At 34.6% G+C, this 14,351-nt stretch overlaps 2 long non-coding RNA genes across 2 annotated transcripts; one reads left to right on the top strand and one right to left on the bottom strand.

Moving 5' to 3' along the window:
- Positions 1–3,763: 3,763 nt before the first annotated feature.
- LOC141626495 (uncharacterized) lies at positions 3,764–7,450 on the bottom strand. Its single transcript, XR_012536075.1, has 3 exons — positions 7,149–7,450; positions 4,136–5,059; positions 3,764–4,034 (listed from the first exon to the last, which is right to left on the bottom strand). It is a non-coding gene; the product is annotated as an uncharacterized LOC141626495 (long non-coding RNA).
- Positions 7,451–10,241: 2,791 nt separating this feature from the next.
- LOC141626494 (uncharacterized) lies at positions 10,242–11,124 on the top strand. Its single transcript, XR_012536074.1, has 3 exons — positions 10,242–10,328; positions 10,732–10,821; positions 10,930–11,124. It is a non-coding gene; the product is annotated as an uncharacterized LOC141626494 (long non-coding RNA).
- The last annotated feature ends 3,227 nt before the right edge of the window (positions 11,125–14,351 follow it).

Genomic DNA, 14,351 nt, shown 5'->3' with positions numbered 1-14,351 from the left:
TACAATTAATTAGTTGTCAATTGGGGTTCGTTCCTTTAGGTGTGACCGAAAGGGGTCAGTTGATCACCACCGTCTCACGATAATAACGTCAAACTCTAGTCAGCCAACCGTTATCGATTTGCGTTAATCAACTGATGAGGATCAAATAATTAAATATCTGATGATATTCCTTTAATGAGATTTATTATGTAAACGCACTATTGTGGAGTACACTAACTCTAACAATCTCCCACTTGTCCAACACAAGGTGTGCGCTACCAATTCTCTTGTCCGTTTTAATCTCTCACTCAATGCAAGTTGTCTTTCAGGTCGCACTTGCACAGGAACATATCGCGAGTGGTTTTCTCGATCGGGAGTGTGACTACCTGACCGGAAAAATCTCTCGCAGGTTACTTCCGAGCGTGGCCACGCATTTGTAGTCATTAACTCCTCTAGTGGCCTTGAGATATAGTTACCCAACGTGGGTGGACAATTCATGTCGGCCCTATCTATCCTATTGCACAATACAGATCACCATGACCTAGTAAATGCCCTTTGGCATCCTTTCACGGCACGACCTAGGACAAAGACTAAAGTCACTCGGAAACTGCACTTGCTCAGATAATAGTCTCCAGTCAAAAGAATCGACTCATTGGAACATGTTAGAGATCCCTGCCACGACCAGGCGTTTATAATAGAACTAAGGGATTCTCTAAATGGTCACTGTCCGGCAAAGTGTCACACACTCTGCCTATGTAACCGACTAATCATCACGTATGACCTCATGGTGTTGAACAACCATCAATCGACTCACAATCTAGTCACTCTGAGACGTCTCCTCATTAAGTGACAAGAGACAAAATACAATGTTCATCTTATTCACTTGAATAGTATTCAACATTGTCTCCACAACGTATTCAGATAAACAAGGTATTTAAAAATTTAGTCACACTAAATAAAAGATTCATAAAAGAATTAATGCGAAAACAATGAATGTGATTATCATATATATAATAAGAGATACACTATCCAATTATTACATATCCATAATCTAAAGAAAATCTGGTACTCGTCTCAATCCTATTGCGACGACATGACCATCATGCTTAGCCTTTGATAAAGGCTTGGTTAAAGGATCAACAATATTATCATCTGTCCCAACCTTACAAATGTCAATTTCCTTCCTTTCCACATAATCTCTAATTACATGGTATTTCCTTTCAATGTGTCCAGATTTGTTACTAGACTTCGGCTCTTTGGCTTGAAAAATAGCTCCATTGTTATCACAATATAGAGTGATCGGATCTTTGGCGGAATGGACTACTCCTAGTCCCTCCATGAATTGCTTAATCTAAACAGCTTCCTTCGCAGCCTCAGACGCTGCAAGGTACTCAACCTATGTTATAGAATCCGCAGTAACACTTTGCTTGAAGCTCTTCCAGCAAACAGCTCCTCCATTTAGCATAAACAAATAGCCGGATTAGGATTTCATATCATCCCGATCGGTTTGAAAACTTGCGTCCGTGTAACCTCTTACACGCAACTCAGTTTCTCCTCTAAACACTAAGAACGAATCCTTAGTCCTTCTCAAGTACTTAAGGATGATCTTTACGGCTATCCATTGACTCTCACCAGGCTTGGCTTGATAACGACTTGTCATGCTCAAGGCATACGCAACGTCGGGACGAGTGCAAATCATAGCATACATGATAAACCCAACAGCGGAAGCATAAGGGACGTTCTTCATGTGTTCAATTTCCTTAGGGGTGAAGGGAGACTGTGACTTGCTCAAAGTAGTCCCATGTCCCATAGGTAGAAATCCTCTCTTGGAGTCTTTCATATTCAACCGGTCAAGAACTTTGTTAATATAAGCTTCTTGACTCAATTCTAGTACCCTTTTGGACCGATTCCTATAGATCCGGATACCCAAGATTCGTTGTGCCTCTCCCAAGTCCTTCATCTGGAAGTGTTTCCCTAGCCACTCCTTAACGGAAGTGAGCGATAAAACATCATTCCCGATGAGCAATATATCATCCACATATAGGACAAGGAATGCAACCTTACTCCCACTAAACTTCATGTATAAACACGGTTCTTCCACACTTCTAGTGAAACCGTATTGTTTAATAACATGATCAAAGCGATGATTCCAATTCCTAGATGCTTGCTTAAGACCATAGATGGACTTCTTAAGCTTACACACCTTCTTAGGGTTAGATGTATCCACAAAACCTTCAGGTTATATCATGTACACCTCTTCTTCTAGAATCCCATTCAAGAAGGCGGTTTTGACATCCATTTGCCAAATCTCATAATCATGAAATGCGGCAACCGCTAAGATTATCCTAATGGACCGAAGCATAGCGATTGGAGCGAAGGTTTCGTCATAGTGTAAACCATGAACTTGGGTGAACCCTTTTTCTACCAATCTAGCTTTGTAAACATCTACATGTTTATCCACGCCGAGCTTAATTTTATATATCCATTTACACTGAAGGGGTCGCACTCCCTCAGGTAAATCCAGCAAGTCCCATACTTGGTTCTCGTACATGGAATCCATTTCGGATCGCATGGCTTCTAGCCAAAGCGAGGAGTCGGGACTAGACATGGCCGATTTGTAGGTAGTTGGTTCATCACTTTCCAAAAGTAATAAAACACCATCCTCTTCGATGTTACCAAGGTAGCGGTCAGGTGGATTAGAAATCCTACTTAACTTTCTAGGAACAATTACCATTTCAGAGGAAGAGAGAATGCAATCCTCCACGTTCTCCTCTACCTCATTTTCGGTTTGTGGCTCTCGAACTTCGTCAAGTTCAAATTTTCTCCCACTCTGTCTCCTAGAAATAAACTCCTTTTCTAGGAATACAGCATCGCGAGCCACAAGCACTTTGTTCTCGTGTTTATTGTAGAAGTAATAGCCACGTGTTTCCCTTGGATATCCTACAAAAAGATATTTGTCAGACCTGGGTGCAAGCTTATTGTCAGACTTGACCTTGACGTACGCTTCGCAACCCCAAATACGCATGAATGACAAATGAGGGACTTTCCCTGTCCATATCTCGTATGGAGTCTTATCTGCCACTTTAGTCGGGCTTCGATTTAGTGAAAATATTGCAGACAAGAGGGCAAAACCCCAAAATGAACTAGGAAGCTCAGTTAGACTCATCATAGACCGAACCATATCTAGTAAAGTTCGGTTTCTCCTTTCGGCCACACCATTTAATTGTGGTGTGCCAGGAGGAGTCCATTGTGATACTATACCATAATCTTTTAGGTGTGAATCAAATTCATAATTTAGATATTCACCACCATGATCGGATCGTAGGGTCTTAATCTTTCTCTCCAATTGGTTCTCTACTTCATTTTGAAACTCTTTGAACTTTTCAAAAGCTTCACTCTTGTTCTTCATTAAGTAGATATACCCGTATCTACTTAAGTCATCAGTGAAAGTAATGAAGTAGTGAAAACCTCCTCTAGCGGTGATAGTTAATGGTCCACACACATCCGTATGTATGAGAGCAAAAACCTCACTAGCTCGTGTCCCTTTTCCCGCAAAAGGTGCACGAGTCATCTTGCCTAAAAGGCATGACTCACATGTACCATAAGATTCGAAACCAAATGGTTTGGGCACTTTTGATGAAGCAAGCCTCTTAATGCGTCTTTCGTTTATGTGGCCTAAACGACAATGCCAAAGGTAGGATTCGTTTGGATCACCCGTTTTGAGCTTTTTAGTTTCTACATGATAGACGTCATTTAACATCATTTAAAACATAAATGCCTCCAATTGAAAAAGCCTTGCCATAAACCACATCATTTAATGAAAAAGTACAACTATTGTCCTTAATCATAAAACAAAAGCCTTCCACGTCTAACGCGGAAATGGAGATGATGTTCTTGGTTAAAGTTGGTACAAAATAACACTTATTTAAATACAACTCTAGACCACTAGCTAAAGTGAGCACATAGGTCCCCACGGAAACGGCCGCTACTCTAGCTCCATTGCCCATGCGGAGATCCACATCACCTTTTGCTAGTGCTCGCACGTCCCTTAAACCCTGCAAATGATTACAAAGGTGAGAGCCACATCCGGTATCAAGTACCCAAGTGGAAGTGAAAGCATAATTAACGTCTATTACATAGAGAGAGTAAATCATACCAATAGGCATCACACACCCTTCCTTGAGATCCTCCAAATATTTGGGACAACTTCTCGTATAATGCCCCTTCCCATTACAATGGGAACATTCGGCCTCTGAGAGTTTGACACTTTTTGCCTTCGGATTGGCATTCTCAACGGCCTTCGCCTTTCCCTTGTTATGTTTCTTTGACGATTTCTTGAATTGGGACTTTTCCTTCCCCTTTCCTTTCTTAACTCCAAGGGACATGTTCTTTAACTTTATGGTTAAAACATCCCCTTTGTCACTCCCACTAGCTTCCATATCCCTCTCCGCTTGGGTGAGGAGTGCATGAATTTCATGATAACTCTTATCCATGCCATTCATGTTGTAGTTCACCCTAAAATGGGCAAACTTGGTGGGAAGTGAGTGGAGGATACGATCCACCACAAAAGTCTTAGGAATCTTACACCCTAGACGCTCTAGGATGTCGACATATTCAACCATTCTGAGTACATGGGGACCAACCATTTGGCCCCTCTCAAGCATAGCTTTAAAGAAGCGTGCCGTCGCATCTTATTGACGGACTTTAGGTGTTTATGAAAACATAGTAATCATACAAGTGAATATCTCGTACACATTTAAAGAAATGCATGAAAACTTAAGCTTTGGAGATATCGACCATATCAACACATTCGTGATATCATTCGACATCCTCACATGGTCATCATAGGCGGTCCGCACCGCCGATGAAGCCCTTGGACCGGGCTCGATGGGAGGAGCATCGGTTAAGTAAGTGAGCACGTTGTCGGACAACGCGGCGCTTTTGATGTTGGATTCCCATTCAAGAAAGTTACTACCGTCATCTTTTAAGATACATTTGTCCATTACGGACCTTAGCCATGAATCTTTGCCTAGTGATGTAGTCGATGGAGTGGAAGAAGTTGCCATTGCGAATTAAAATGCTACAACAAAAAGGAAATATTAACATCCATTGTTTTAAAAAAAAAATTACTTGTGAAAACATGTTTAACAAGTTTTAACATTTATATAATGATCTCTCACTAAATTATATAAATGATTCCAAGACCCAAATATTAAACAAAAATGAGCATCGCTTGGGCGAAACATCCCATAATTGTGTAAATTCGGTAAGTCACGTTGACTAATTCTACCTCTAGAGAACTCTTGGTCGACGAATTTCCTTAAATCCATCTACTGGCCCCGGAACACAAGACCGTCTTATATCCCGTTGAGTCCAACTAATTTTTGCGTGTGATAACCGTTTACCACCCTACTTACCCAAGGTAAAAAGAGAACACCCCGTTTGGGCGAGCGTGACTCTAATGAACAAGAGATTCATAGGTGTTACTAATTGGTAAGGCTAATCTCAATTTTAGTTATGTGAGAGATCATGTCAATTTAGTCATAAATTCCCTATAAGTGAACTAAGTCGGTGAATGTAAATGACGTGAATTGACAACCGCGAAAATAAAATGCATGTGAATGGCGATTTTGGCATGCGCAAAAATAAAAACAAGCAAACAAGTAAGCATATGAATAAATCCTAGTATGGCCACCTAGTTAATAAAAACTAGACTATTACATATCGAAAACCGACTCGTTGGTCCCTTGCCTCTTCATTCCAAAAGTGGCTCCTCTTGTGGGATTTGGAACACCTTCCAAAAAATAGACTCCGTCTCGATGTAATCCGTCTTTTGGAAACGCCGGTAAGAATAACTATTACAATTGAATTACATAGATATTCCTATTATACATTAATTAATAAAATAAATAAAACTATTAATTAATTACAAACCGACCATACGAGATCGTATTTAATTACAAACAAATCGCTATTCCCATTCATTTCGGGTAATAACGATTAAAATAAACTAGGCCATACTAGGTACAACAAGATAAATACTTTAAATAAATGACAATCATTCATTCAAATTAAATAAATATGCTTAAAAAATTCTGTAAAATGATGCCAAAATCGCCCTATCTATCAATCGTTGGTATCCATCTCGGTTTTTGTGGATATATTTAATCGATTTTTAACTTGTAAAAATCAATAATCAACTCTTAAATCTCATTTAAGTCCAAACTAATTGTCCAAACTGTTTTGAGCCTCAAAATTAGTCCTCACTAATTTTATGATGAATAATTAGTTTGATTTGGTGATATTTTGCTAATTTAATCAGTAAAAACATAATTTTTAAGTAATAAATCCAAAATAATTGAAAAATTACCCAAACAAAATGAAAAAAAAATTTTGAGTATTCTAGAACACTCCCAAGAACACCAAAATATCATAAAAATTGCCCCAAAAATCCGGATAAAATATATGAAGAAAAAGATCGATATATATCGGTTTTTAACCACTAAAACGAATAAACATCACAACAAGGTGAAATCACATTTTAAATTTCACTTTTAACTTTTAAATAATATTTTTAAATGTACATAAATTTATCATGGGCAGGAACAAATTTTTCGAGTATATGTGATTAATATATATAACTTTTATCGACTTTTATCTCATAAAATCAATAAACATGCAAAACTTCAAACAAACCTTTAACATTTTGCATACAATCAGTAGAAAATATGCATGAAACACCATAAAAAATCTATGGCCCGAATCATCTTTTAACTATCTTTAGTCAATTTATAACTAAAATACGGCATTTTGACTCGGTTTTCTACCAAAAATCATTAAAAATAGCAAAATAACTTCATAAATCACCAAACTTTACCACAAATCTTTTGAGATCACTAGGTATGCATGCCCCAAAAATTTAATTGTAAAACCTCTTCTATCACAGTTTTTGAGTTTTTATAAATTATCTCATAATTTATTAATATACTTAAAATCAACATGCAAATTACAAGCCTAAGCTCTGATACCACTTGAAAGATCATAGATCCTAATTAGTCTCTCTAATTAAAAAAACATTATCTCATAATATGTTCATGTAGTGATCTATGTAACATGCATGCAAATATAAAAGCATAAAATTAAAGATTAAGGAAAAACAATTTCCTTACATTGATATTTATGGTAATATGGGCACAATCAAGATCTTCTATCTTGATTGTTCTTGAGCTAAAAAGAAATGGATGATCCTCCTTGAAAAACCTTCAATAAGAAAGTCTCCTTCAAGTTGCACCCAAGAACAAAACACCCAAAAATTTTACAAGTATTAACTAGATACTAGTAAAATTTACCCTTGATAATATTTTTAATATTACAAACACTCTTAGTAATAATATTTTTGATTACTAACTTCTTAGTAAATGATGTATAATAATTTTTAGAGAGATAGACCAAGTTTTGTTCACATGCAAAAGTGAAGTGATGAAGTGTAGAAAAAATGACCAAAAGATGGAGTGTAATAAATAGAGGAAGTGGCGGGTGGAGTGTGTAGTAGTGGAGTGAAGGATTCATTTTCCTTATTTGATTGTCCAACACATTATGACACACATAATGATCACATGACAATTATGGAAGAAAAATAAGCAAAGTGTAATGATCATGATCATCCACTACACTCCATTTACACAGTCCAATGTACCATTTACGGGTCCATTTTGGTTCTCATATTTGTCGCATAAATACGTGTAAATTTTATTTAAACATCGTATCATGTTTAAATGCTTCCAATTAATTTCGTCCAAATCACTCTGTAAATATACGTGTACCGCTACACATATTATTATACGTACTAATATTAATCACATTAATCAATTAGAACAATTTTAGTGAATTAACAATTAATTAACTAAAACCCGTCTCATAAAATTTATTATTTAATTATCGCGTAATTAAATAATAACTGCTGCTCCTCGAGTTCGCAACTCGAAATCTCTCTAAAGATAATTGACTAACCTTTTAGTCTATAAATCAAGGGACTAAATAAGTTGTATCTCATACAATTAATTAGTTGTCAATTGGGGTTCGTTCCTTTAGGTGTGACCGAAAGGGGTCAGTTGATCACCGCCGTCTCACGACAATAACGTCAAACTCTAGTCAGCCAACCGTTATCGATTTGCGTTAATCAACTGATGAGGATCAAATAATTAAATATCTGATGATATTCCTTTAATGAGATTTATTATGTAAACGCACTATTGTGGAGGACACTAACTCCAACAGATTTCTCAGGCAATTCAGCTTTCCTGACAATGTTTTTAAAAAATGAAAATCAGAAAATCAGAATAACAGTAACAATATAAGAATAGAAGCTATTACTGAAAATGATCATAGTAACAATAGAAAAGGAAGCATTGATGTGAAAATGTTACACTAACGTCAAGTAGTTATTTAGAGATAAAATAAAACTGTTTAAATAACATAAGATTGCGACACTATTACTGTAACAGTGTCACAGTAACACAGAATTTGAATCGCTGCAGCTCTTTAAAAATTGTTACAATAAAATTGTTACTGCTCTTTTTGTTAAGCAATATTGTTACTCTATTGAAACAAACAATGCTCGTGTTTTTAAACTATAGTGCTAACACAGTTATAGAAAAAAAGCCTACTAACACAGTTGCAGGAAAAAAAAGAGTATAATTATTTGACGTTAGTAGAACACGGAGGTTTTGGGAAAAAGTAGAACACGAAGAACAGGAAAACACAGAGAAAACAATACCGTGTATAATAAGAAGGTACATTAATTACTCATTTTCTACAAATCATAATCCCTAATTTTTAGGCGAAAACTAAAACATGAATTTCCACAAAACTTAACTGTTAGGACAAAAAAAACGAGAATTAATTTCTCGATTTCTAAGTTCGAAAAACCGAACATACAAGCAATTGACAGTTTTATTCTATAATTCATGATCAAAAACAGCAACAAGAAAATTAAACCTAATTTTTTCAAGGAAATCAATTACGTTGTTCAAGCAACACATTAAACCTAATTTCTTCACATATTCCAATATAATCAACAACAACATCAATGACAACAACAACAACAATATCAACAAGAACAAGTAACATAAAATCGCGAAAAACTTTAATTATATATTCATGATCAACAACTGCAACATGAAAGCAAAACCTATTTTTTTCAAAAAAAAAAATCAATTTCGCAGTTATAGAAACACATTAACCTTAATTTCTTCATATATTCAAATATAATCAACAACGACAACAACAACATCAACAACATCAACAAAAACAACATGCAGTAACATAAAATCACGAAAAACTTTAATTAAAACAAAAACGATAGTAGATAACGATTGATTACCTCTTCATTATGTAGATTTTTTGAAGTTCTTCTAGTAAACTTTTGATGTTCTTCGATTAATTTTAGTGAAAATTAGGTATGATTTTGGAAGATTTTAGAGTAATTTGGAAAGAGAAGTGGTTATGGAAACTTTTAAATTTTTACAGAATATTATATGCTGCCTGCTCTGCAGTTACTTTACGTCAGTTATTAGAGAGAGAAAAAGAGACGGTTGGTAGAGAGATAAAAATTTAGTGCAATTTGAGCTTCAGTGACATACTTCCCTTCTTTTTATATTCCCGCCTATTTTTTTTGTTGGGATACGTGGGTCAATTTCTGCCATTAATTCTTTAAATCCAATGGTTGAGATTCGCGGGACGGCCTCATCTAAGATGCTAGACTCACCGGATGCTCTCTCTCTCTCTCTATATATATATATGTATATATATGTATGTATATATATATATATACATACATATATATATATATATATATATATATATATATATATATATATATATATATATATATATATATATATATATATATATATATGTATAGATAGGCGGGATCTCGTGAGTTTGGTTCTTATGGTGAGTTGTGCGTTTTGTGCTTTAAAATCTCAACCATTGGATGAAAGCAAATGTATGACTGAGATTAAATTTAAAAATAAACCAACGCCTGACATTAACATTAACATTAAAATAACACGTCATCCCTCCCAACTCCCAAAGACATGAAAATTAAAAATTCAGTCCTTTCTCTAAACAAAACAAAATCCCCAAATCATTCGAATAAACCCTAGAATTGACTTTAATTGAACCAAACTAATTGATTCTGAGGTCAAGCTCTGGTGGTGATGATGAAGAGATCGGTGCTGGAACCAGTGAGATTAGAAGGATGCTAATTGACCGGGAACTTTTCAAGGAGCATTGACAAGTAGTCGAATGATCGTTCTAAGGAGTTCTGAGAATCTGCAATAACCAAGGTATAGTTACAGCAATGGCGGACAAGTGGTGGTGGTATATCTGAATTCGTATGTAAATGTTTTAGGACATCAGCCTATGTCTCATGTATAAATTGTAAATCATATCGCTGATTTTTCTTCCCCGGAAATACAAGTCTTCTACATTCAATTACCTTTTCGCAATTTTTTATTCTTCCCAAATGATTTCGGTGAGGATAGCTCACACAGGTGCGAATGACCGACGCTTCCAAAAGTGCAAAATAATTTGTTACTGGTTTATAAGAATTGGTGGCATGAAGGGAAAAAAGTTATTCTGATGTGATTCTGTTTTGTGATACTTCTGACAGTTCCGAGTTCTGTGAAGGTTTCTTTGATTTTTCTTGGTTTTGTGGCTTTCGCTGCTGACGCTTTTTTTGGTTTTCAGCAAGTGCAAAATGAGTTGTTACTGGTTTATGGAAACAAGTTGCTAGAGAACGAGAATTCGGGATGTCGCACACTGCTCAAAGATTACAAGGTAATCTGACTGACTATTTTTTTTTACACTGATTATATTGTTGGCAATAGAAATTGAATCGACAGAACTCACAGAAGAGCGATTGAATTGATCAAATGTGTGTTTCAGTATTGGTAACTAAAATTGTGGTGGGATAACCAAAGTGATGGTGCACAAGTTAAGTCGAATTTCGATTTCGAGTTGAAGGCAAGCAATGAATGACGTCTGGAGTCTGAACTGTTGGTGAGCATGGCGACACGGTAGAAGCAGGAGCGGTTGTTGGTGACAGCAACATGGTGGACTAGTGGTGTGAGTTTGGGCTTGCGCCTGGTACAATAACAGTACAATAACATCACAATAACAGTAGAATAACAACACAATAACACGTGCTAAAAAAAAGAAAAAAAAAATCGAAGTCGTAAAAAAAATCAAAGTGACACCAGAATAACAGCACAATAACATGCGGTAAAAATAAGAGTAAAAAAATCAAAGTAGTAAAAAAATCAAAGTAATAAAAAAATCAAAGTGACACCGTAATAACATCACAATAACAGCGGAATAACAATAACAGCAAAATAACAGCACAATAAAATCAAAGTCGTTAAAAAAATAAAACTGACACCGGAATAACATCACAATAACACCAGAATAACAGCACAATAACATGCGCTAAAAATAAGAGTAAAAAAATCAAAGTAGTAAAAAAATCAAAGTAATAAAAAAATCAAAGTGACACCGGAATAACATCGCAATAACAGCAGAACAACAGTAGAATAATAGCACAATAACACGTGGTAAAAAAAATAAGAAAAAAAAATTAAAGTCGTAAAAAAATCAAAGTGACAGCAGAATAACATCACAATAACAGCGGAATAATAATAACAACACAATAACATGTGCTTAAAAAAAAGAGAAAAAAAAATCAAATTCGTAAAAAAAAAAAATCAAAGTAAAAAAAAGCATAATAACACGAGGTAAAAAAAAAGAGTAAAAAAAATTTCAAGTAAAAAATATCCGGTACAAAAAGAAAAAGAAAAAAAGGTAACATAACGAGAAAATTAAAGAAAAACATAAGAGAAAAAAAAATCAAAGTGGTTAAAAAAAACACAATAACAGGATAATAACACGAGGTAAAAAAAAAGAGAAAAATTAAAGTAAAAAAAAAAGTAACATTAGAAAAAAGAGAAAATAAGTAAATGACAGTGGTTTTATATGACATGTAAGATTAGATCTTGTTCATTCATCTCTAATATAATCTAGTGGCTGAGATTTCAAAGCGCAAACTCACAACTCACCATAAGAAACCAAACTCACAAGATCCTATCTATCTATCTATCTATCTATCTATATATCTATCTATCTATATATATATATATATATATATATATATATATATATATATATATATATATATATATATATATATATATATATATATATATATATATATATATATATATATATAGGCGGGATTCGGTGCGAACTAATGTTCAATACGAATAGTACGAACTACGTACTGAAAGCTGAATTTTATTTATCCACTTAAAAGGCCCAACTTCTTATACTCACCTACGGCCAAACTTTCATAACCAAATCACATTTTCAACAAAGCTTACGCAAACCTTAACCTTTCATCACCTCCACCACTGCAACCAGGGGCGTAGCTACTAAGTAGCATGAGGTAGCAACTGCTACTCCAAACCCAGAAAATTTAACGAGAAAGATGAAGATCTGCTACCCCGTTTGTCGCTGATTTGGTTTCAAGAATAATTATAAATCACTTTGCAATGTTTTCATCAATTTGTTTGTAGTCTAGTGGTGAAGCTGTTGCTATTTTTTATAGGAAACCCGTGTTCAATTCCCTTTAGATACATTATTTTGCCTAATTTAGTTTTTCTCTCCCCATATCTTCTTATTCTTAAAATCTCAACCTATTGGATTACATAAATTTATTATTTATTATATACTACTCTTTGAGCACATGGCTAAGACGGAAAGAGTATGATATATATGACGCTTTTCACTTTTGTCTCATCTATTTTATTTGTCTGTTTTAATCTTAAGATGGATATGCAAGACAAGAATTTGTGTGTAAAATATAACAAGCTATCAGCAACAACAACAACGACAATAATCGCGAAAACATTTTACCTTATTTCCAAATTAAAAAAAAAGTGATTATTATAGATAATAAAATACGAACTGGTACTATAAAATCTATATTGTTCTTATGCTTACCTTCTTTTAATAGGAAATAACGTATAAAAATTTCGCTACTGCTTTGTTGGAGCTTGTGTCCTCCACAAATTAGTGTGATAACATTAATAAATCTCTTAAAGGTTCACAAGGGTATACTTCGTATTTTAACCAGTTGATTAACGATTACCTAATAACGGTTGGCTTGCTAGAAAGTTTGACGTTATTATCATACAGATGGCGGTGATCAACTGGTTCTTAAAAGTCACACCTATAGAATGTGTTTGAGAGATGTGGTTATAGAAATATAATCACATTGATGCCTTATATGACTAAACAGTTAGTCAATGTGTTGATGAGACAATTATTTAATGAAGATTAAATAATATTAGTTGAGACGAATTAACTGTCAATTCGTAAATTGAATATAATAAGTTATATTTAATTAAATGTATGTAATGTTAGCATGGACGAATTAATCTGTTAATTCGTAATTAAATGTAATCGGTTATATTTAATATCAACAAGATGAATGTGTCATAGTGGTAATAGTGAGGGTACTCAAACCAAGAGGTCATGGGTTCGATCCTCCCTAGATGACAATTTAACACATTTTATACATTTTTGGAAAAACCGAAAAAAGAGAAATGGATCTCTCTTATTTCGGTTAGCATTGGGCCGAAAATTAGGAGGGTAAAAATATCTCCCCATTCACTCCTGTTTTTCGGTTAGAATAAGAGGAAGAGGGAGCTCATTGTTCTACCCTAATAATCCTAACCTAATTTTTGACTGCTTCTTGCCTCCTCTCATCAGAAAAAACACAAAAATAACCTAAAATTTTTCAGAAAATTTAGGAATCGATTCTAGCAAAATCAAAGGGCTTTTCTTGGAGCATCTTGGGTGCAACTGATAGGAGAATATCATTGCGATATTCTTCATAGGCCGAATTAGGTAGGACCGAAGGTTATTTCGTCATCTCTTTACCCTTTTTGTTTATGCATTTTATTTTATGACATGCTTTCATCATGATTAATTCGTTATAGTCCTTATATTTAAAGGGATGCATACAGATAAATCCCACAAGTGGTATCAGAGCCAAGGCCACGAATTTTAATTTTGATGATTTTCATAAAATTGTTTGTAAATAATAATTAGGGTTTGCGAAAAAAAAAAGGTAATCGGCTGGATTTTTTTTGAGCCGTGGAATTTTTTTTTTTTTTTCGTTTTCATTACTGTTCATGGATGAATAGTACTTTAAAAAAAAAATCTGTTTTTTCCTTTCAGTTTCTCCTGAAAAACCGATTAAAGTTTTTTACGGCTGTTTTTGTTTATGCCGATTTGAAAAGCATCCGAGA

Source organism: Silene latifolia, chromosome Y, assembly GCF_048544455.1.
Source record: "Silene latifolia isolate original U9 population chromosome Y, ASM4854445v1, whole genome shotgun sequence".
Lineage (NCBI taxonomy): Eukaryota > Viridiplantae > Streptophyta > Magnoliopsida > Caryophyllales > Caryophyllaceae > Silene > Silene latifolia.
This window is presented reverse-complemented; position numbering and strand designations above follow the sequence as displayed.